At 34.7% G+C, this 22,930-nt stretch overlaps 1 long non-coding RNA gene across 1 annotated transcript; it reads left to right on the forward strand.

Annotated features, from left to right (window-relative positions):
- Nucleotides 1–4,332: 4,332 nt before the first annotated feature.
- LOC118739946 lies at nucleotides 4,333–21,988 on the forward strand. The gene is made up of 3 exons (XR_004993077.1): nucleotides 4,333–4,408; nucleotides 4,520–5,024; nucleotides 21,891–21,988. It is a non-coding gene; the product is annotated as an uncharacterized LOC118739946 (long non-coding RNA).
- The last annotated feature ends 942 nt before the right edge of the window (nucleotides 21,989–22,930 follow it).

A 22,930-nucleotide genomic window follows, 5' to 3' on the forward strand; every position in this document is an offset into this window, starting at 1 on the left:
TTTTTTTGCAACTATTGTTTTTTTCCATTCCTACCTCGAAATTTTGTGGAAAACAGCTAAGAAAAAACTCCCTGAAAATGTGAACTTATTAACATTAAGTACTCGCATTTTATGGTATAATCGTGGTCAATGATGGGATTTCCTCAAAATTGAACGTTCTATAAAAGTCTCCATTGCGGCGTAACTCAAACTCCCACCAGCGAGTTAGTCGGGTCACTAAACCCAATATTTTCACGAAATTCCCTTTTTTCGCCTCTATCTCGTAAATGACAGGAGGTACAGAAAAATTACAAATCAGAAACGTGTAGATCATTCAAGTTGAGATATTGGCCTTTAAAATTGAGTTAGTGTGGAATTTTCATTCAATCAAAGTTTACGTGTATTTTATATGGGAAATCTTTGCACGCCTTGGGCGAGTACTTAATGTTACTATTAAGGGTTCAAATTTTCAGGTAGTTTTTTTTAGGTGTTCTCCACAGAATTTTGAAAAAAAAACAATATTTGCAAAAATAGCACCCTAGTATATATACATATGAAAGTAGCTATGTATTAAATAAAAAATTTACACACACACACACACATATGTATGTATACAGACTGCATAAAAACGACCAAATGACAGATCAAAGAAAATGAATTTTCATTTAACACTCATACCAATACACCATATTATGTATATACAACCTCATGGTAGGATATGGATATACAGCCACTCGGCTGTACAAAAAACCAAACGGAAATTATACGAAAATAAATGAATGCACCTGCATACGCACTGTACACTACAAATGTATGTATGTAAAGCCAGCCACCCAATTATGCCACCTCCTCTCTCCTGCATGCGCTCCAACTCAGGGCACACTAGCCACCTGCCTTCCCGCCTTGCAACAAAAGCGCGATCTGCATCCATTTCATTCGCTCCAATGCCTAATGACTTGCCGAATCAACAGCCGATGTGACTGTGACTATGGCTGTATGTATGTACGTATGTAGCTACGGTCGGCGCACACAATGGCCGCCGCCATACCGCCGCAGCAACAACTAACTACTTGACATGTGCAGTGAGCGAAGCGCTGCAGCCAAAATAAAGAAACATATATCAGCAAAGTTTCCCTATTTTCAGCAAAGTGCACACACACACACACATGCGTACGTGCATTAACATAGTTTTTTTTGGGGGGGGGGCTTTCATTTAAATATGCTTGTATCTCTGTATATAAAAGTGAAAATTTGCATGCCCGCTATTTTATGTGCCTGTGTGTGTATGTGTGTGTGTCGCCTGCCTGTTTGCCTTTCGAGCTTATCACTCGTGGAGCATCGTGCACAGCTCGTTAGCAGCGGGGACAGTTCGTTTAGTGCATTCACCCGGGCCACCACCTTGTCTGGCGTGCCTCCTCAGCGTTTTTCGTCCATCGTGGCCCCATCATCAAATTGCAACAGCTGCATGGCTCTCAGCCTTATTTGTTATTTTTGTTGAATTCGCTATTTAATTTATTTTTATTTTTTGCTTTGCGTATACATAAATAAATATGTATGTATGAGTTTATGTTCACTCGTTTCCATTTTATCGCACATGCCACTCAATCACCCATTGCGCCCAACCGTATACAATTCATTTTTACCCAAACCCATTGAGTACATAAAATTATTTTAGTGGGATTTTTTACGAAATTCGTGGACTTTAAGAAAAATTTTACGAAAACTTTATTGTTAAGCTGAGAAAATTAAAGGTTCCAGGGACCGTAGCAGCTACAACTTTTATTAAGAAATTGCTCTTTAACAATTACTTTTTGAGTTTTATTTAATTACTCCAAAATAACAATTATGTTTGATTTTTATCTAAATAATCATCAAAAAAACAGTTATGTTTGATTTTTAAATTATATGTCTTAGATAACAGTTATCGAATAATTTTATTTATAAAAGTCATAAATGAAAATCAGTCACTGACCTTGATTTTTTAAATCATACTTATAAAAGTCATTTTGTTTCCCAACACCTTCTTAACTGCGAAAAATCTTAATGACTCTTATACGAATGATTTAAAAAAAAAGAAGTCGGTGACTGATTTATATTGATGACTCACTGCTTGATTTTTATCGATGTTTTTTTACTGTGGTGTAGTAGTAAGCAGTGCGCGCTTTCACTCATCAGCACCTGGGTTCAAGCCCTGGTCAAAGCAACATCGCAAAAAATATAGAAAAAAGTTTTTTCTTAACAGCGCTCGTCCCTCGGCAGGCAATGGCAAAACTCCGAGTGTATTTCCGCCATGAAAAATAGCTTCTCATAAAAATACAATCGCCGCTTTGTGTGACAACAAGTCGGAGGAGGAGCTCGGCCAAACACTAACATATGTGTAAGCGCCAATCTATTATTATTATTATAAATAAAAGTCTCCAATAACTGTTATCAAAGATATATAATATAAAAATGAAAAATAATTGTTATTTTGGATTTATAATATAAAAACAAAAATAATTGTTTTTTTTTAATTTTGCATAAAAATTGCAAATAAAAATTTAATTCCAAATTTGAGTCTTGACGAAAAAAGAAATCGATTGGCATGTATCAATTAGTTGTAGAACATTTCTTTCTTAGTGAATTGTGCCATGACAGTTTTCATTAATAACTGTTATGTTGGGTCTCTGAAGGGTTCCTTAACTCAAAGACTTAACGAAATATTTGACAACTAACGCTCGCAGTTTTTTTCATATTGCCTCATAATCGCACCAAAAGTTCTTCTAGGAAGAAGGTACATTCTTCTCGTTCAAAGAGAAGTTTAGACCTTGAGAAGCATCAAACATAAGAGAGCGCTGTCGTACAGCTAAAGAGATTCATCGAAGAAGGACCCTTAACTAGTTTTAGCGTTCCTATTATTCTGATGCTTGGCCTTCATATAACGTTGTAAAAGTTTAAACAATAAAATTAGGTTCATAACTTAATTTTTTAAGAAGCGTTACAATAATTTTGTTTTAAGTTTGCAACCCTGTAAAAAGATAAACTTTTTACAAAGCATTATTAAACGACTTTTCTTTTAATAAATATGGTACGAAATTTTTTATAGTAAACTCCTTTTTATTACTTCGTTTTCTAAAGAGAAGGCAACACTATTCATACAAGCCTTCTAAAATATTCCTTTTTGATAGTGATTTTATAAGAAACAATGATTAATTTTCGCTTAATTTTCACCTTTAAGTTCGTGTATATGAACACGCGACGTTACCCCGCGGGTACTGCGCAGTCGGCGTTGCCCAGGCCTGCTCTACATGCTAGATTTTAGATATTGGGGATTATTCTCGCTTTTATACGGATCGAAAATCTTGAAATGTTTCTATCATTTACTATACAAAAATATCAAATTTTCGATTCATACGAATACAGAAATACGCCTCATTATATTTTTTTAGTTTTAGTCACAACTTTTACATTTTTTCCTTAATAGATAAATTATTATTTTCAAAATTAGGTAATTAAAATTTTTTCGAAGTTTGCTACCCTAATCAACTCGGTATTTTAAATGCACAGTGAAATGCGTAAAAAAAACATTTTTTAATATTTTGTCAATATATACATTCCTTGTTGACAATATTCCAGAATAAATACGTATGTATTTGCATGGCATGTTTCTATATTTATTCACATTTAAATATTAAATTTAATTATTATTAATTTTTAAATATATCGTAACCCTATTCAAAACTACTTCCTTCGTTCCCTACGAAAACCGTAAACATTTTCCGTCTAGCAATATTTCACTTTCAAATAAACATTTATTTCGTCAAGTTCCACAAAATAGCTACTCCGCAGACCCAGAAACAAATTTTGCTGCAATGAGCACCACTGTATCACCAACCGAACACCCACTTCTACTACATATCCATTTATTGCTGTCGCCACGCCGTTTTGTACATCATCACCTCAACAATGCAGCGCCACTCTCCAGCCAACCCTCTTCCCTTCCCTCTTCTATAACCAAAGATATACATTTGCTAAAAACAAACTCAACAGCACCGCACACGCAACGCCCTACGCTACGCATCCACACTCGCCATATTAACAAAATTTTCTTTAATTTCTTTTGTTTTGCTGCCGCGTCGTTTTTCTTATCTTTTGCTGTTATGTTTTTGTTAGTTATCTTGTTCTTGCCTCTGCCACCAGAGTCGCTGCACTGCCACGGCACTGCAAAAAGTTACTCATGCGCCCCTGTGTACACACCATGGGTGCACGGCAGTATTGGCGATGGTTGTGCTGTAAAACGCACGCGACTTTGCCTGGCTTATCAAACTTTCCATAGTTTTTTTTTTGCGACTAACAGTCAATGCTAACATCGGGGAAAAAGCAAGATAAACTAAAAAAGAAGGCAGGCGAAAAACCGACGCTGTGAAGCAAAGAACAATAAGATATCAAGGTATATGGGATTGCATGTTGTAGTTGTTATTGTAATTTGTATTCCTATTGCTTTTACTGCCACAGTGGGTTTATTTTGCATTATTTGTTTGACTTTTATTTTGACGTTTAGGTTTTTACTTTGACTTTCATTGAAGACGACAACTATGACGCTGTTAGCGGCGGCAATATTCGTGCAACTATTAGCGTCAGCAGCGTTGCTTGCTTCAAAGTCAACACTAACACTGGCACAAAAACCCGACGAAGATCTGAAATGCTCGATGCATGAAGCAGAAAGAAGCAATGAAAATTGCAAACGAAACAGAAATTAAAACAAAGTAAAGTAACTACAAAATGGAATTTTCAACACAAAGCAAAGCCAGTAGAGAGCTGACAGGGTGATGAGGTGCAGAAAAATTGGTAGGTGGCGCAAAATGGAAAATTTCCAAAGCAAAAGGAAGACAGCAAGTTGTTTTAGTACTGAAGACAGCAGCGTACAGACAAAACGAAAATTGCGTAAATCTCAGCATGGAGCTCGACGACGATGACGACGACGACGACTAGAAGCCACTCTAATGGATATCCAGACGTGGCCGCAGACATTGGCGGTATTTCCCGCCAAAAGTGTAAATATGTATGTACGTATGCAAGTGAAATTTTTGACTATGAAAACTAACAACGTTGCGTTTTTTTTTTTTTTTGTTTTGAGTTAAGGTCGAATTTTGCTGCTAAAATATGGAGTAGACGCAAATGGCTGGCGGCTGTAGGTACGGCGGTGGGAAATTCTACGAAATAGAGAAGAATTAAAAATGGGTTATGTGTAAGAGACATATGAATGTATGTACTATATATGTATGTATGTCTGTACATACATGCAAGTAGTAGTTAGTAAAGTTCGTTAGCCTCATAGCTTTAAACGTAATAAGTGGAATCTTGAATGCCATTTAAATTACAATGGAACTAAAATCACAGTAATATAAATTTAATTAGCGAAAAATATAGATTTTGCATTTTTTACTAAAAAGAAAAGCAAGAAAAATCAACAGCCCGCAAAATACCCGTACGCGTAATCGAAAATATTAAAAATCGAGTCTTTCAACCGTTTTCCGATTTCATTTTCAGTATTCTTTCAGACAAAAGTTGGAGTTCAAGGTAATATCGCAGAGAGTCAATTCATAGGTTCCTGTTTAGGGAAATCTATATATATAATACGCGAAGGCATTTTATGTGCAGCATAAAATATCTGCGCCGTTCGTTCGATTTTCAAAAATGGGGTGTCAAATTAAAGCGCTTAGGGTGTGGATGTTCAAAAAGGTTTTATCTTTTCGAAAAAAGTTGCCACCTGTTAAGAAATTTGGCTCAAATTGATTAAAAAGTTAAATGGATTGTCAAAAGATGGGTATCAATCGAAATGGGTTTGAAAATAATTTATTTCTAAACTGTATTTAGGAGAGTTGCCATGTGCTTAAAAAAATTAAATTCAACTCAATTCATCAGTTAATTGAAATATGTATAACAATTCCAGGCGAACGATTTTAGTTTGAAAATACTTTTAAAGGGGTTGTCACCTGTTTGAAAAGTTGAATTTGTTTTACTTATACGAAAGATACATAAATGAAATATCGAAATATTAGTGTCAAACGAAAGAGTTTTAAGAAAACTATAGGCTGATAATATTTTTAATTAGAGTTCTCATCTTTTTATATTTAAGGTCATCACATCTGCACCGTTATTTCGAATTTCCAAAATGAGAAGTCAAATTCTACATAGATGTGCACCGGTTTTATTTTTTGAAATTACAGGGAGATTTTAAATTTGATGAAATGAAAACCGACACCATGCGAGACCTCTCATCACTGAGAAATGGTTTAGATTTATCATTAGGAATATTTTTAGAGGTTTTTGAATAGAATTTCACCTGTTTAAAAAATTTAATTAAATGTTGGCGTTTTGACACCATGTGGGTTCACTAGTATACTCTATACTGCCAGGCTACCGTTTTTGCTTGCTTTTACAAAATGGCATGTGGAAACGAATTTAATGATAAATTTTCTTAACGTAAAGGCACAGCCATTTTTTAATGCTCAGCTTTTTCATTTAAATTTGTGTAATGCAAATCCGGCATTAATTACACGCAGGGATATGCCGGGTGTCCAGTAGATATCCGGTTTATCCGACCGTTATTCTGTTATCCGACTATCGGGCAGGATACTAGCTAAAGTCAGGCCAGATTTTCGGATCTTGATTTTGAAAGATTCAATTTAAAAGTGTAGTTCAGAAATTTATTTTTATTTTTATAATCAAATTTAATGTTGGATATCCTTAGTAATCAGATTATTTTAATATTTTTCATTATGAAAACAAGCATTTCCGATTTATGGGGCAAAAATCTATTTCTATTTTCAATATTAATGCTACCCGATGCACTAAACACACTTACTGAGTTCACTGAGGAAGGTGGTGCGCCGAGATACTTCTACTTCATTGCCAGTATAAACAAATTCTTTGCGATTATGCTTCCACCAAATAAAGGATCTTCTTGTCTAAGTTATAAGAGGTAGCTGTAAATATTTCTCCATTTCTAAATCGCTGTATTTTTCCTTGTACGGTCTTGTCTACTCATCGTTTGCCTATCCATGCCTCTAGAAAAACTGCCTCTACAAAACCGTTGGCGATTTCCTCCTGGTGGAGCCCCTCTTCAATAGAAGCTTTACCCAGTTTTTAGCTTTATTGATGTCAGAAAAAAAACTAGTTTTAAAACTTGGATCACAAAATATTGCAACAACGGGAGGATACGGGAAGCGGACGATATTTAAGCATGCATGATAGTAATTTTCATCAAATTTTTTAATAAAAATACATCAACCACGCATTTTTGCTTAGCGGCGTTCATTGTTTTTTATGTTTTGTCTTTGTCGTTTCTCCTCTATTTACCAAAAAATAAGCTATAAACCAGGATTGTAGACGTCAAAGTTATATTTTTAATACAGGATTATTTTATAACTTCGTATTCTTAAGTTCAGCTCGAAAAAGCCGATAATCTGGTCACACATAGCAAGTATGTGGCTAACCAAAAAAGATAAGTGCGCCTGGGCCACACTAGAGAAGTGAAACTTACGTTACATATCTATTTTGTCTCATAACCAATATACATACATAAATCTGCTTTTGCTTAGGTTATATTTTTCTCTTTTTTCTATCAGATCCCTACCTCTACCCCTGTCCGTTATAATAACATTTATGTTATTCTGTTTTCCTTTATCTTCATTTTTATCTTTATACTCCAGCGATAACAAAATTGATAGTAACATACAACAAAATATCGATAGCAAAACCGATAAAAATATCGATAACAAAATCGATGACAAATTCGATAAAAGTTTCGATAGCAAAATTGATAATACTATTGGTAGCAAAATCGGTTAGAAAATCGGTAGAAATATCGATAACAAAATCAATAAATAATCAATAACAAAAATCGAATAGAAAATCGAAAAAATGTCGATAAAAATATCGATAACAAAATCGATAAAAATATCGATAAGGAAATCGATAAAAAGACGATAAATAATCGATAACAAAACCGATAAATAATTGATGAAAAAACCGATAAATAAAACACAATCGATAAAAATATCGATAGCAAAATCGATAAATAGGCGATAACAAAATTGATAAATAATTTAAAAAAATCTACGAATAATCGTTAACAATATGGACAACAAAATCGTTTAAAAAATCTTAACAAAATCGATAAAAATACCGATTATTATATCGATAAATCCCGAGAATCCCGAAAATCTCTAAATTCCCAAAAATAGTTCTGTCTATATCTATATCCTTTTCTCTATAATTACTCTTTATTTTAATCTTTCTTCCTCTATCTTCATCTTTACTTTTGTCGGTATCGTTATCCTCATCTTTTTCTTTATGTTTATCTTTGTTTTTACTTTTATGTTTATCATTTTCTTCATCTATACACTTCCCTTAAAGTTAAAGTTAATTTACCTTCGTCTTCATTTTTTCCTTTATCTTTACGCATCTTTATTTTTGTTTTTATTTTTCCTTTTGCCTTTATCCTTTTCTTTGTCGATGTACGTACTCATCTTTAGTTTCATTCTTGTGTTGGTCTTTTTCTAAGTGTTATTCTTTAGTCTTTTATTGGCAAATTTTTGTTAAATTCATAACATGTGCATACACTCAAGAAGCACTTGTTTCAGCTCCAACCATTTCCGTTGCACCATTTCCGTGTGCGATTTCCGTTGAATTTCTCAATTTACTCCCAACCAATCAACCGCCGCTAAAGAAGTTTCACTTCAAAAACATAATCAGGCTGATCATGAATATTCGGTGAAAAATTCCCTTTATCATGATTGTATAACAATTTCGGGTGAACGGTATTTCACATAGAAATTTCAAAGTTGGGTTACAAAGCCATTAAATACAATTTCAATGTTGAGCATACGTATTTCGTATTAAGTATTTCGTACATATGCGAAAATTTAGCAATTGTTTTGGCGATTTTATCTGTGAGAGTGGCAGTTATTTCACTGGTGAATACGGTATACGATAGTGTGAAAAGGTGCCGTGATATAGCCCCAAGTAGCATAACCCCAATTTTAAAATTTGAGTAGTGACATAAACCCAATTTTTTTACTTGGGGTTATGTCCCTTTTTAAGGAGTTACATATTTACAAACGGAAAGGCGAAAAAATTCCAAATCCCTCATATAATTTTGCACACCAAAAAAACTTGGAATGTACAAGAGTAATGATAAACGGCATTTTTATCAAAACACTGTCATAGAAACTGGATTTGCCTACATTATTTTCTTGTCAACGCCTATAGGCAGTCTAATATTACAACATTTGTATAACTGATAAGCATTACTTACTAGACGTCACGTTTGCTGAGGTTCCACGATGTGGATAAAAGCAATTGTTTATTATGTACCCTTACTAAGTGGAATTATCCTTTCTGTGTTGCCGGAAAAGAGGGTCGGAAGTTATTTTGCGCAGAACTTCTATCTGCGTAGGCGGCCTTCGGCGAAATATATTAAAACATAGGCAGTCATAGCGAAGTTAAAAAAAGGTTTTAAAGATTAAAATTGTGTTTTAGAGTCATCACCATTTAAACTCTTTCATATTTAACTTTAAAAATGAGGAGTACGTAATTTTAAAATGCTAAAATAAGGCTTTAAGTTTTGTTTTGCAGTTGAAGTAGTAAATGCAGAAGCACCCAGGTTCGGTCCCCACTCCGAGCGATTCCAAACAATATTTTTTTAATATCACTATTTTTTTGAAATATATATTTTGTTAAATTTCATTTGATTACCTTTTTCGGTTTATGGTATCTCACATAATTGTTTCAAGTTAATAAAATTTTTGAAATTAAATTTTAATTGAAAAGGTAACAACAACTATAATTACATTAAAAAATTAAAATAATATTTAATAGAACAAAAAAGAGGTAAACAAAATTTCCTGGCAGTGGGATTCGAAAACACGACTTCCCAGCTTGCTAAATCCGCAAACTTGGAGCGAACACAGGGTGAACTAATTAAAGTACTCGTATTTCTTAATATTGCCGAGTAAATTTTTTCTCTTTATATCTCTCTCATCTTAAGAAAAAGCTGTCAAGACATCTTATTCTCTGATTGACAAAACTTAAAAATCTATTATAAACTTCAAACTTTTTTTATGAGCCATAGTGTTTAAAAAAAGGGCCGGAGACGAAAATTTGGAATAACAAATGGCGCGATTTTTGTTGAAAAATTTCACAATATACATATTAAAATATTGCTTTATATTAAAAAAGGGCGAATTTTAATATCCAAGTTTTCCGATTTTCAGATGGCATACATTTAACTCTGTGTCGATTGTATTAATACGAAGGCCATTACCCACCGCATAAAAGCAAAGTCTAGAATATTCTTATAAAAACTGATTATTATTTTTAAAATGTGTCTACTACTAGTTTTGATTTTACTTTAAAAACCTGTTTATCATTTTCTTAGAAGAACAAGTTGAAACTAGAATTGTATATCCATTTTAAATTTTGGAGAGCCTCTAAAGAATTCATTAAAAGATAATTTGAGGTAAGAAAAGATCTAAAGTTTCCCGAGAACTTTCGAAATTTCCCGAAGAACACATCGATAAATCCCGCAAAATTACCGAAAAGCAAAAAACAATTTCACAAAAATCTCAAAAAATTCCAGGGTTCGTAACGCTTATTGCCTTTATAATAAAAAAAAAAACATAATTTAACAGTTACAAGTAATTTTTAGCAAAAAAAAAAACGACTTAAAAAATATATATATATTTCATGATCCAATGATCGGATCTAAACCAAATTCCAAATCGAAATCGGTTGACGTGGTCCAAAGTTATGCGGTAACATACATAAAAAAAACAAATATATATTCCGACGAACTGATAACCTCCTCCTTTTTTGGAAGTCGGTTAAAAATTGAATTTCCATTTTCCGATAAAAATTTAAATTTATGATTTTTATAAAAAAAAACTCACAAAACAACGGTTAAATTTACCGAAAAAATATAAACCCAAATTTTGCGATTATTCCTGATAGAAAGAATCAAAAAATAAGTATTTTCAATTATCTATTTGAGAGATATTTCAAAAAAAATCTGGGCAGTCTCTAAAAAATATAGATTGGTCCACCAATAAACCCAAAAGCTCCCTCAAAAATCCAAAAATTCATGTGCGGTCTTGAGAAGTCAAAAAGAAAAAACAAAAACGCCAAAAATCACCAAGTATCATGACTAAAAAAGCGGTACTACAGGTCATCTTCTGTTCAACACATCTTTCTATTAATAATGGATATATATCCATTGCAAATAGGACCCGTTAGGCGTTCATTTGTTTAAACTTTTCGGAAACAATATAATTTTGGAATTGAAAGAACGCGCCCAACTTTGAAAGATGCCAAAAAATTACCGGAAACTCCTATAGAAGTGCCCTCGAAAAGTATCAAAAAACCAATATTCTGCATAGGTCCCAAAAAATATAAATAACCCGAGAAAACCTCCCAAAAGTTCCCATAAAATGCCGAAAAATAGTGAGCGGTCTTAAAAGTCTAAAAAATCACATATTTTAGTTGAAATATCCATCCCAATGTTGGAAACCATATTAGACATTCATACTATAAAATATTATTGAGGTAAGTATGTTTTTTTTTTGAACATGAAAGTTCCCGAGTTCTAAAGGACCCGAAAAAATTCGCTAGATTTACCGAAAAACGCCGAAAAATTTAAAAAAAAACTATCGAAAAATACTGCGAAAATCCCGAGAAGTCCTAACTAAATCTCGAAAAGTGCCAGAATATTTCGAAAAAATTATAAGAAATCCCGAAAAATTATAGGCATGTTAAGAAAAGCTAACAAAAGTGTCCAGAACAGTATTAAAATGTCTCAAAACAAAAAAAAAAATAAAAATCAAAAGCATGTCAATTCATTACAATGACAAAAAAATAAGAGCAAATCTAGAGTTTATTTCCTGCTCAAAACAAAATGGTGGAAATTTTAGCTTTTTAATTGTGCCTTAACAACCAAAAGAATAATAGTTTAAGGGGTGTGTACAAAAAAACAAGTCGACTAAATTCTTTAAAATTTACTCAGCATTTCTTTGATATTCGAAACATTAATTTTTGACGAGAGAATTTAAAGTGCTTCCATAAACCGAGGAGGTTCATATGTATACCTAATTCATATTTTCACCGTCGGCAATAATGCTTATAAAGAGCAGTCCACAATTTTCGAGAATTTATTTTAACTTAAGTCTTAAGTATAAAGCATTACTTCAGTCACACTGAAAATCTACATAGGTTACGTATACGCACCATGGGCCCGCTCTTCACTCAATTCGTCGCTACATAATACGTACTTACATATGTATATGTATGTATCTAGTATGCACATGCATTTGTGTATGTATGCATTTGGAACACTTTGGATGCGTTCTTCGAAAAAACGCAAAGCAAAAATTTCACTTTTCACAAATAAACAAAGACAAAGTCATAAAAGCCATAACACAGTTTTTTTCTGGTTATTTCACGCAATTTCGGTGATTTTGCTTGCTGCTGCAGCCGTTGTGAATACACATATTTTTCGGTTGAATTATTTTCGGTAATAAAACGTTTGAATTTTTTGGAGTTCGTTTTAGTTCTAAAACTTGTTCGTTGCTTGCTTGTTTGTTGATTTTGTTTGAATGCGTTTTAGTTTTTTAGGTTTGTTTGTTTTGTTTTTGGAATATAAAAATTTTCAATTGAAAAAAGAGAACGAATGTGTCAACACGGCCGGAGTTTTCTAAACTAAACTGCATCAAACGGATGCCAATGATGCGGCTAAGTAGGCCCAAACAGTCAAATACCAATAATAACAACGAAAACAACAAAAAACAACAACAGCGAATACAGCAACTACAGCACTAACACCACAATGTATTTATAATATAAATAGCAAATGCAACAGCAACGGCAAAGCAACAAAAACCGCATAACACATCAATACCAACAACAATAATCCGAACAACAATAAGCCAAAACAATAACAACAACAGCAATAGCAGTAGCCATAGTAGTATGTAGCTGCTGTGTAATCAGCAAATATTGCATTTTTTCCGCTGCTGCTGCTGCGGTGGCGGGCGTAATGTGGTCACAGCTGCAGCAATGCAAACAACAACAGCATGCCAATACGACTAGCAACGTTGGCAACAGCAACAACAACAGCAGAACGCAACAAACGCATTTGCATAAATTGCAGTAAATTAGCGTTAATGGCGGAATTATTTTAAAGTCTCGCAGGAATTGTGCGAATTGTGCAGGCAGCGGTGGTGAGGCAAGGGATTGTTGCATTCGCGTGACCAGAGTAAAGAGCTGCGCGCGCGCAAGTGCGAAAGAGAAAACATTGAAAGGGTTAGTGGCAGCAATAGCTGCAGCGGTGAGCGTCGTAGAAGGCGCCTTTCAACCCAAGCGCTGCTGCATAAACTCTGCTATCAGCTCATCCCATCAGCGGCAGCATCAGCTTGTTAGACAATACTATTTGTTGTGGGTTTAGTTGTTGTTTTGTTGCATTAGGTGTTGTTGCGGCTGGCTGTTGACTATTTTTTGCACTCGCTAACAACGTTGTATTATTATTGGTTTACTTTAATGCTGTTAATTAGCTGGTGGTCAGCAATTCAAAGCAGCAATTGAATAAACAAGGATGAATAGATGGCAAATAGCTTGAAATGAAATGGATTTTGTTTTTGTCTCGTCTCTCATTTTAGCTAACAAATGAGGTTGAAATTAGGAGCGACAACAACAAGAATAACTCTTTCGAATGCGCTTCCCGATAACAACTAATGCAATTAGGGTAAATTTTAGGTGAGATAAACAGTTTGAAGGCGCAGGTGTGTGGAAAGTAGAAAAGGTCGAAAGCTGCAGGCGCGACAGTTGATGGTGTGAATTCAGCTTTGGAAAAAATGTACATGTTGTTGGTGGTGTTGACGAGCCCGTAACTGGCTGTAAGTGCGTTTGTGCTGCCAATCTGTACATACACGATTTGTTTGTCCTGTTTTGTGGCAATCGTTAGAAAAGGAAAAAGCATACAATTTAATGTGCCAACTAACGATGAGCGCTAAGTTGAGTGGATATGGAAAATTATTTTTTGTTTGCCATTACAGGTTTTATGTAAAAAAAAACTACATTAGGTTTATTCATCTAACTGCCAATAAGTGTTATAAAATTATGAATTTGTATTGAATTTATAATTTTATCACGTTTATTGACAGTTAGATGAGTGCCCCTAATGTACTTGTTTACATAAAACCTGTAATGGCAAAAATAAAAATGGTTTATGACGTTAAATGAAACCCCTATTATACATATAATTTTTTTAAATTAAATTTATAACGATGCTTATTTGTGTGAAGGAAAGTTTGAATATGGAAACGGCTTTTGTGGTTTTTTTCTCATATAAACAGAGAAATTGAGGAAAAATGGAGTTGCTTTTTTAATTTTTTGTTTTTTTCGCAAACGGTCCTTCCACAAGGAACTTCTGTTTATATGGAAAAAAGGCCATAACGCCGTAAAAAAATACTAAAAATCAATACGACTTTTCAGCCGCTCAAAACTTGCACTTATTTTACTAAAATTTTATAAGCCTTGTAAAATCATTATATAAAAATTCTGATTAAAAAGCTAAAAATTCAGATTAAAATGTGTGGAACTTTTCTAAATTCTGTATAAAGTTTGCTTTATATGGTTTTTGTTAGAGCATAAACCATATTTTTATAAACAAATAACAAAAAAAATTTAGCTCGGAAAACATTATAAATATTCAAAACAAAACACCATTCATGCACTTTTGACCGCCACTGTAGGCATGTTTGTTTGGGTAAAACCTTGTTATCGATTTTTAACCACCTTCCGTATGAGCTAGAGACTTCAAACTTGAAACTTCGTTTAGAACCCGATGAAAATGCGCTATGAAAGATAATCCGCTAGGTGGCGCAGTAGTCGAGATATTTGACAATCACGATTTCATAATCCGATTTGGTTTTGAAAGCCTATTTAAAAAAAAATATTTCCCTTACTATTAACTTATTTTTAATGCTTTAAAAAAGGCAGACCTGTTTCATGCGATTGTCAAGAAAAATATAAGAAATTAAGTCCCACAAGAAAAATTAATTCGCAGACATATATATACCTTAATGCAGATTTATCCAAGCAAATACTTCAAGCAATTTCCTTTAAAAAAAAAATATAGATAGAATTTATAATTGAGCTCTTTTCTCATTCTCGGAAGGGAAAAATATTATCAAAAGCCCCAACAGCGCAATCGAAATCTTTAAATGAAAGCTTTTCAAAGAGGTCTTAAAAAGCTGAAAATTATGAAAAACTGCTAAGGATGCCGAGAGAACAGTGGTATTCATAATATTTTATAGATTCCCATTAGTACCTTTATAGCGTTTTCGTACCTTTATTATGCCGTAAATGTATAGTTTTCATATTTTGTTTTTGTACCGTATCATAGCCATATAACATGCGTACCATATTTTTTTTTTATCTGTTTTCCATCTTATTTGTATCGTATTCTCCTCAGCGCGATTGAAAGCTCAAACGAAAGCTTTTTAATGTGGTTCTTTTCATTATCGTATCGTACTCATATTACTTATATTATGCAGTATCGTATCATTGGTATATAAGTATTTCCAATGAATTTGTGTTCGTATTCGTATCTTATTAGTGTCGTATTTATATCGTATTTCTATCTTAATAGTACCGTTTTTGTATCACATTCGTATAGTATTCGTATCATACTCGTTTCATATACACATCGTACTCGTATCGTGTTCGTATCATACTCGTATGGTATTCGTATTATATCGTATAGTATCGAAACAAATTATAATCTTGATTGTATCGTGCTGATGTCATATTTGTATAGTATTTTTATAATGTTCGTCTCGTATCGTATCGTTTTTATATACATTCGTATAGCATTCTTATCCCTTTCATGTCGTATTCATATCGCACTCATGTCGTATTTATACCTCATTCGCATTGCATTCGTTTCATATCTTATATCGTGATTCGTATTCGTAATAATTGATCGTATTTGTATAGTATTTCATAACGTATTATATATTACCGTATATATTTCGTAATCGTACTCATTCAAATTCATATTGTATTCGCGTCGCATTTTTTCACACTAGTTTTCGATCTTGCTCTCCATATTTTTCTATTCATATTCGTATTCGTAGGCACATTTGAATTCAATGTTAGTATTCATATTCATATTCGTTTTATATATTCATGTTGGTACTTATTTTAAGTTTTATATCACATTCATATCCTTATTCATAGTCACATTTGTATTCATATCCTTATTCATATTCGCATTCATATGCATGTTCACATTCATATGCGTATTTTCCTCGTGTAGATCGTCGCAATTATACTTGTTATCGTTTTCGTATTTGTATTTGTATTTGTAGCCATATTTGTTTACACATTTTATTTACATACATATTCGAATTCGCATTCGTATTTATATAAAAGCAGCGGTCTGTGTCTATGTAACAGTCCTGTTTTAAAGGCACTGTACCCACTGGCAAAGTAACAGCAGTCATGCGATACATAAATATTAAACCCCTTGTATCAGCTGATACATAAAACTGCAGTGTCTGTTAACTTGCACCCAAAGCATAGGGAAGCCACTGGTATGACACTAACAGTTTCAGTTGCCTACACTTTACAGACATAAATTTGTGGAAAATTCACACGCCCTCTGATACTAATCGGAATTGGAAGGGTTAGACAGCCAACTAGGGAATGATCCTTTATTTTTGTGACGACTTGGCTGTGACTGTAAGCCCATCCAAGCCAACGTTTTCTTCTTACTTTGAGGAAAAATTAAAGATGTAAAAATTATCAGCGCAGTAATGACTCTAACAGGATGTGTCACCGATGCTTGGCAAGTCGGTTTTTCTGCGTCAAGATACCTACATCGAGCCCTAACCGCCAATGAGACGTACGCAATCATTTTTTCTAAATTTTCCTTTTGATGCAGAAATGTTCCTAGAGCATTTAGATGCATTTCTGCATTAAAAATAAAATTTTGAAAAAAGTTTCGCTTACGTATTTTTGGCGGTTAGGGCTCGATGTGTACATGTATATCGTACCTTTGCTGCAGGGGTGTCATAAACCAAGAAATAAAAAAAATTGGTTTGTGTTAAGTATGCAGAAGAGCCTAATTCGCCCTCTTCTATGTTGTGTAAAAATTTCACAGCTCTTTAGAAGAAAATGTGTCTTCATTTTTACCATGGAAGCGTATGTAGACTCTAAACTTTGAATCCGTTTTTCTCGAGAGATTTTTTTAACTATGACACACCTGCAGCAAAGGTACGATTAGTACTTTATATAGACTTTTTTTACTTAACAGTTCTGTCTGCTATAGATGCCTATGCACTGCATTTCAGTCCAATTTACATACATACATATTCACTCTAGTTTATGGCACGAAAAATTCACTACACATTTTTTTTTCTCCCCCAACACCAGTGTCACAATTCATCACTTATCAATTATAGAGGCGTTACTCACTTTTATTTTCATTCCAAATCTTCCACAGCGGCGCGCCTAAACATCCATTTCAGTTAACTTTTTCGCCGACCGCTGCTGTTGATTTGCAATTTTCATCTCATTCGCCTTTTTTTTGCTGTTGTAGTTTAGCCGAAAAAATCCATTTCCACGAAAAAAACAACAAAATTCAAAATGCACGAAAAAAACGGGTGTATATATCTAAATCGTCAGCATGCAACGCGCGACAACAACACACGCGTAGACACACACACAGACATGCGCGAGACCAAATAAATTCGCCAGAGCATAGAAAAAGGAAACGGAAGCCCGAAAAAAATTTTGGTGCCTAATGAAAAACCAAATTGGCGGTGAATTGGGAATGAATGAACGAAAAGCAAAAATCGTTTGAAATGTGTTGCTGATGGCGTTGCATTTTTGAAACTGAATAATAAAAAATGGCTGCATGCAACACTTGGTGACACAGGCAGGCAGCCATACACATAAATATCGTGTGAGCATGCTTATGCATGTACATACATACATACATACATATATGCATTCCATCGCATGCCGTGCATTATTGAAAAACAATAAAAGCAACAATAAATGGCAAACATAACGCAGCTAAAGAATAATTTTGCTGATCATCACATCTCATTATGTGTGGCAAATGTAAAATATACTCAACGTAGCTGCGGCAGTGACAATTAAGGTGTGCGACGCGGTGCAGCATTATCGCCGCAACATGAAAATAACAGCAGAGTCAGACAAAAAAAAAGGGCGCTGAAAAAGAAACGACGAAAAAATGAACGTATTGTCCTGCGGCTTGCAGCAGTGACAGCCGCCAACTGTCAGCTAGCTGGCCAGCCGCTATAGCGGCACGTAGAGGGCGTGCGGTGGCGGCAGCTGCCAACAACAGAGACAAAAGCTAGCAGGCCGAAAGGCGCTCAAAAGCGATAACAAAAACAATGCGACAGAGCACCCACTAACAGTTCAATACACAGCCGCAACATGGCTCATTGAGTCGAATGATGCCACAAGCCTCATACCGCTTGCCACAAGTGCATAATTAGCAGCGGCCGCCAACATCGCTGCCAACGCCATCACAAATGCAGTGTGTGCGTGCGGAGTTTATGTTGTTGTTATTTACAATGCATTTTTGTGCTTTTTATTAAAACACTTCTTCATATTTGTTGTTGTTGCAATCGCTGTTGAATTAATAAAAAAGCAATTTACGTGCGCATTACCGCGCTGCATTGACACGTACCGCGTCGCACCGCCTATCGGCCGCCGGTGCGCCACTGCCTATCGTTTAATGGCAGCGATGGTTTTTGTTGTTGCAATCTGTAATTTTTTCCCTCCTTTCTGCTGTTGTCGCGACATTTTGGTTTGTTTAATTTTTTCCACTTCGATTGTTTTGTTAATTTTTTTATAGAAATTTTTTTTTTCGGCTGCTGCTGCTGCATTATACACGCGGCGTGGGGTGGGGGTTGCCAGCCAACTGAAATTTTGTACATGTGAACATGTTTATCATACATGAATACATATGTGAAAGTATACAAATGCGTCTGTGTGTATGTGAGCGCAGTCATCTGCATAACATGACCTGTCAATGTTGCAACATGGACACCCGACAACCACACAGACTTCCCGGGACTCAGTTGCAGATATCTGTGTGTGTATAGTAAATAGCAGTACATATGCAAAAAGTAGTAATAAAATTTTGGTGTCCTTACGTATGTACATTAGGGTGCATCGCTCTTCATACAAAAAAAAAATAATGCGTAGTGTTTTTCTCTCTGAAATATAAAATTTATTATATTTCAAGACTTCCGCCAAATTAATTGGAAAAAAATATTAAGATTGACGTGAGGTGGACCTATTTGAAAATCAATTTTTTATAAATAAAAGTAGCTTTTAAAAATATTTTTTCTAAGAAATCATCTAAAATGATAGAAAAGTTTAAGCTTGTATGAAAGGTCTGCATAAAAATGTTTCAAAAATAGTGAAACTCTCGGAGGTATTTTCAAATCGGTTTGGCTCACGTATATCTGAATATTGTTCCGTCATATTTTGGCGGAATTCTTAATATATCGAGCCCTAATCGATAAAAATATGTATGTGAATTTTTATTTTATTTATTTATTTTTGATGCAGCAATGCATTTAGATGCTCTAGAAACATTTCTACATCAAAAGAATTTTGGAAAAAAATTCGCTTACATCTTTTTGGCGGTTAGGGCTAGATATGTATAATAAATTTTACGGTTCCGGTGGAAAACCCGCAACTCTTTTTGGTGATGCACCCTAATGTACATACACACATATATGAACATTTACAGGGTGTCCTTGGGTAAAGCCATTATTGTTTTATGCACTGTTTATGGTTATTATGAAAGCATAAAAGAAGCCACTTATATCCCAGAAACTCCTGGTCTATAAGTCTCATAAGCTGTTCATAGTTGAAAACGGCTTTACATTATGGTGTAATTGTAATTGTAGTTTTTTCTTGACATATCCGCAGCTCTTAAAAGCCGTGTTATCATTGTAGGGTCTGAAGTTAGCCGCAGTTAATCCTGCCACTTTAACTGGGTTGCTAATATTTTGAGGATGCCGCGCAAAGCAGAAATACTTGCGAAGTCATTAAAATATATTCACAACTGGACAAAAGAGATGGGGCTCGAAGTAAATGTAGGGGAGAAGGACTTGGAACTTTTTACCAAACAGTGTAAGATGTCAACCTGATCTCCTTTCTATCTCCAGATCACGACGCTAACTGCTAAGCCATTTACTAAATTTCTAGCAGCGATGATCAGTAAATTGACTTGGAGGTTTGAATTAAAAAGGCATTGTATGGAAGGTCGCCAATGGGGCATTGGATCTACACAGCAATCATTAGATCTATATTGCTCAATGGTGTCTTGATAAAGGAGCGGCGCCAAAGACGATACAAGTTTGGAATTTGTGCAAAGACTGACAGCACTATGTTTAACTGTGGCAACCTGTATCTGAAAGACGGCCTGGTGGTCAGTTGACCGCAGACATCTAAGAGAGCTAAGCTATAAGTCAGACCATGCGGTTTCTCCAGCTAGTTTCCCTATTATTTTTTCACGGACGCATCTAGAATGAGTTAAGGAGTAGAAACTGATGTTTATTCTCTGAAGCTTGCTCTTGAACAGCCAAATAAGCAAAGTAACCCAATGAGAGGTAAGACCAGGTTGTTTGCATGTACAAAAAAAAAAATTATTTATTCAAAATATTTTGTAAGTAAGTAATGCGAAATCCGCAATAAACTCCGGGCAAGATGTTCGGAGGATGCGACAAATCATCCGACAGAAAGGCAGTAATAAGGGCTCGCTTCGTATTCGACAAAGAAGGAATAGGATAGATGAACTCTGTGTTAATATTTAGGGAGGTGACGCAAAACAAATGAATTGAAGGGAATGCGCCTGCTGATATGCTATCCAAAATCGAAGCAAACTCACTACTGCGCAAGCCGCCAGGAACATACGCATCACTGAATGAGCTGAGGATAGAACTAAAGATTGAAATAGAAGGCGCAATCCCTCGGGTAAATGACAAAATCTTGCACGACACAACAAATATATTTTGACACTCCCAAGGCTAGATTGCAAGATACTAAATGGGGTACTAACGAGGTATTGTCTCACACCATCTCCCACTTTTAAGCTAAGAATAAGATTGGAATGTGCATGGCATGTGGCGAAGGTGGTACCAAAGGCATACTGTAGTTTCACTGTCCAGCTTTCAGAAAATCGCAACTCAGATACATTGATTCTGCTTTTTTCTCTTCACTAAAAGTATTTTCAGACCAAAGGATTAGTAAAGTGTTAGAACTCGATAAAAAGTGAAGAGTTATGACTTAGACTTAAGCCCAGACCTCCTTTTTTTTGGGTTACACTAACACTTTACACTTCACTTCTATGTGCAGTAACTTCATTCCCAAATGGAAATAAGGAACATCTGATTTATATTATAAGGCAACCGAACACATTAGCGCGACTAGATCTACGACTCAAAGTTTCCAACCAAACTCTGAGTGGCAGAAATTTATAATCCCTACTTCGGAAATAATCATTTCTCCACTTTAGGCTTTAGTGATGAGTGTTTTCCGGTGATAGGTCAGTCCAGCGAACTAAGGATGCGCGGTACTTTATCGTGTCCGATTGATCAGTTCACCCTTTAAGTGACATGAGTGTATGTGTTACATCATACTTATTGTTTGTTTTCCCAGGCAACAAAGTATTTTATATAAATTCAACCACCAAACCTACGATTTCTTATGCCGCTAACACCACAGCCGCCAATTATTTGCGGAATTTCAAAAGCTTCTTTTTTTAGATGCCAAACATGTTCGTTTTTACTATTTTTTTAATTATTATTATCATTTCGCCATAGCAACGGACGCTGGAGTCGGGAGTAAAATATGTATAAACATATTATATAAAGCCACCAGCGCCAACCCACCCATTCGGCAGGCGACCAACCAGCGTTCAATAATACATATATATGTATGCACATAAATATACATATATGTACATACGTATGAAAATCAACCAAAGTAAAAAATAAATTCTTTATTTTTTAATCACTTGTTGTATTTTGTAAAAATGCGTATTAATACATTTCATTATTTTATTCATTTTTTTCTGTGCTTCAGTCGCGAACGCGCGCCATTTGCATTGCAGAGCGCACACGTTCACACAAGCACGCATAAACCTCCACATTCGTACTTATACACAAATGGCCAGGACTAGGGCTGCCAGACGTCCCGGTTTTCCCGGACATGTCCCGGTTTTAGACTATTTGTCGCGGTGTCCCGGTCCAACCTTAAAATGTCCCGGGTTTCGTTTTAATGTCCCGGTTTTTGATTTGATTGCACAAATTTGAATAAAAGTTCAAAAATCACTACACTAAAAGAAAAAACGCGTTGTAATATTCAGAGAAATGTTGTAAATTCACTGAGGGAAATAACGCATAGTAAACATGAATATTTTCTATGTGATTATCGTTCAAAAATGTTCGTATTTAAAAATAATACTTTCATAACACGCACGCGTGGTGTTGATTCAAACTCAACATTTAAATGCACATTTACATGTCTGGCTGTAGCTGAGTGCGCGATGATGCTTACCACAATTTGCTAATTTCCAGAGGGTCAGGGTTCAATTCTCATTACAACCAGCATGGAATTTAAATATTTTTTTAACTTAATTATGAAAAAGCAGTCGGTAATTGCAAATCGCTTCATTTTAATATGGGGGTATTTGAATTGAATATTTCTATATTAAATACTAAAATTTGTATACTTAAATGTATTACGAGTTGAGTTGTTGCTCTTTCATATGCGTATTTTTATACCCGAGCGCACTTGTGCACAAGGGTATTATAACTTTGTTCACATAACGGTTGTTTGTAACAGGCAAAACGAATCGAGA

Source organism: Rhagoletis pomonella, unplaced genomic scaffold, assembly GCF_013731165.1.
Source record: "Rhagoletis pomonella isolate Grant_MI unplaced genomic scaffold, Rhpom_1.0 Rhpom_scaffold_00005, whole genome shotgun sequence".
Taxonomy (NCBI): Eukaryota; Metazoa; Arthropoda; class Insecta; order Diptera; family Tephritidae; genus Rhagoletis; species Rhagoletis pomonella.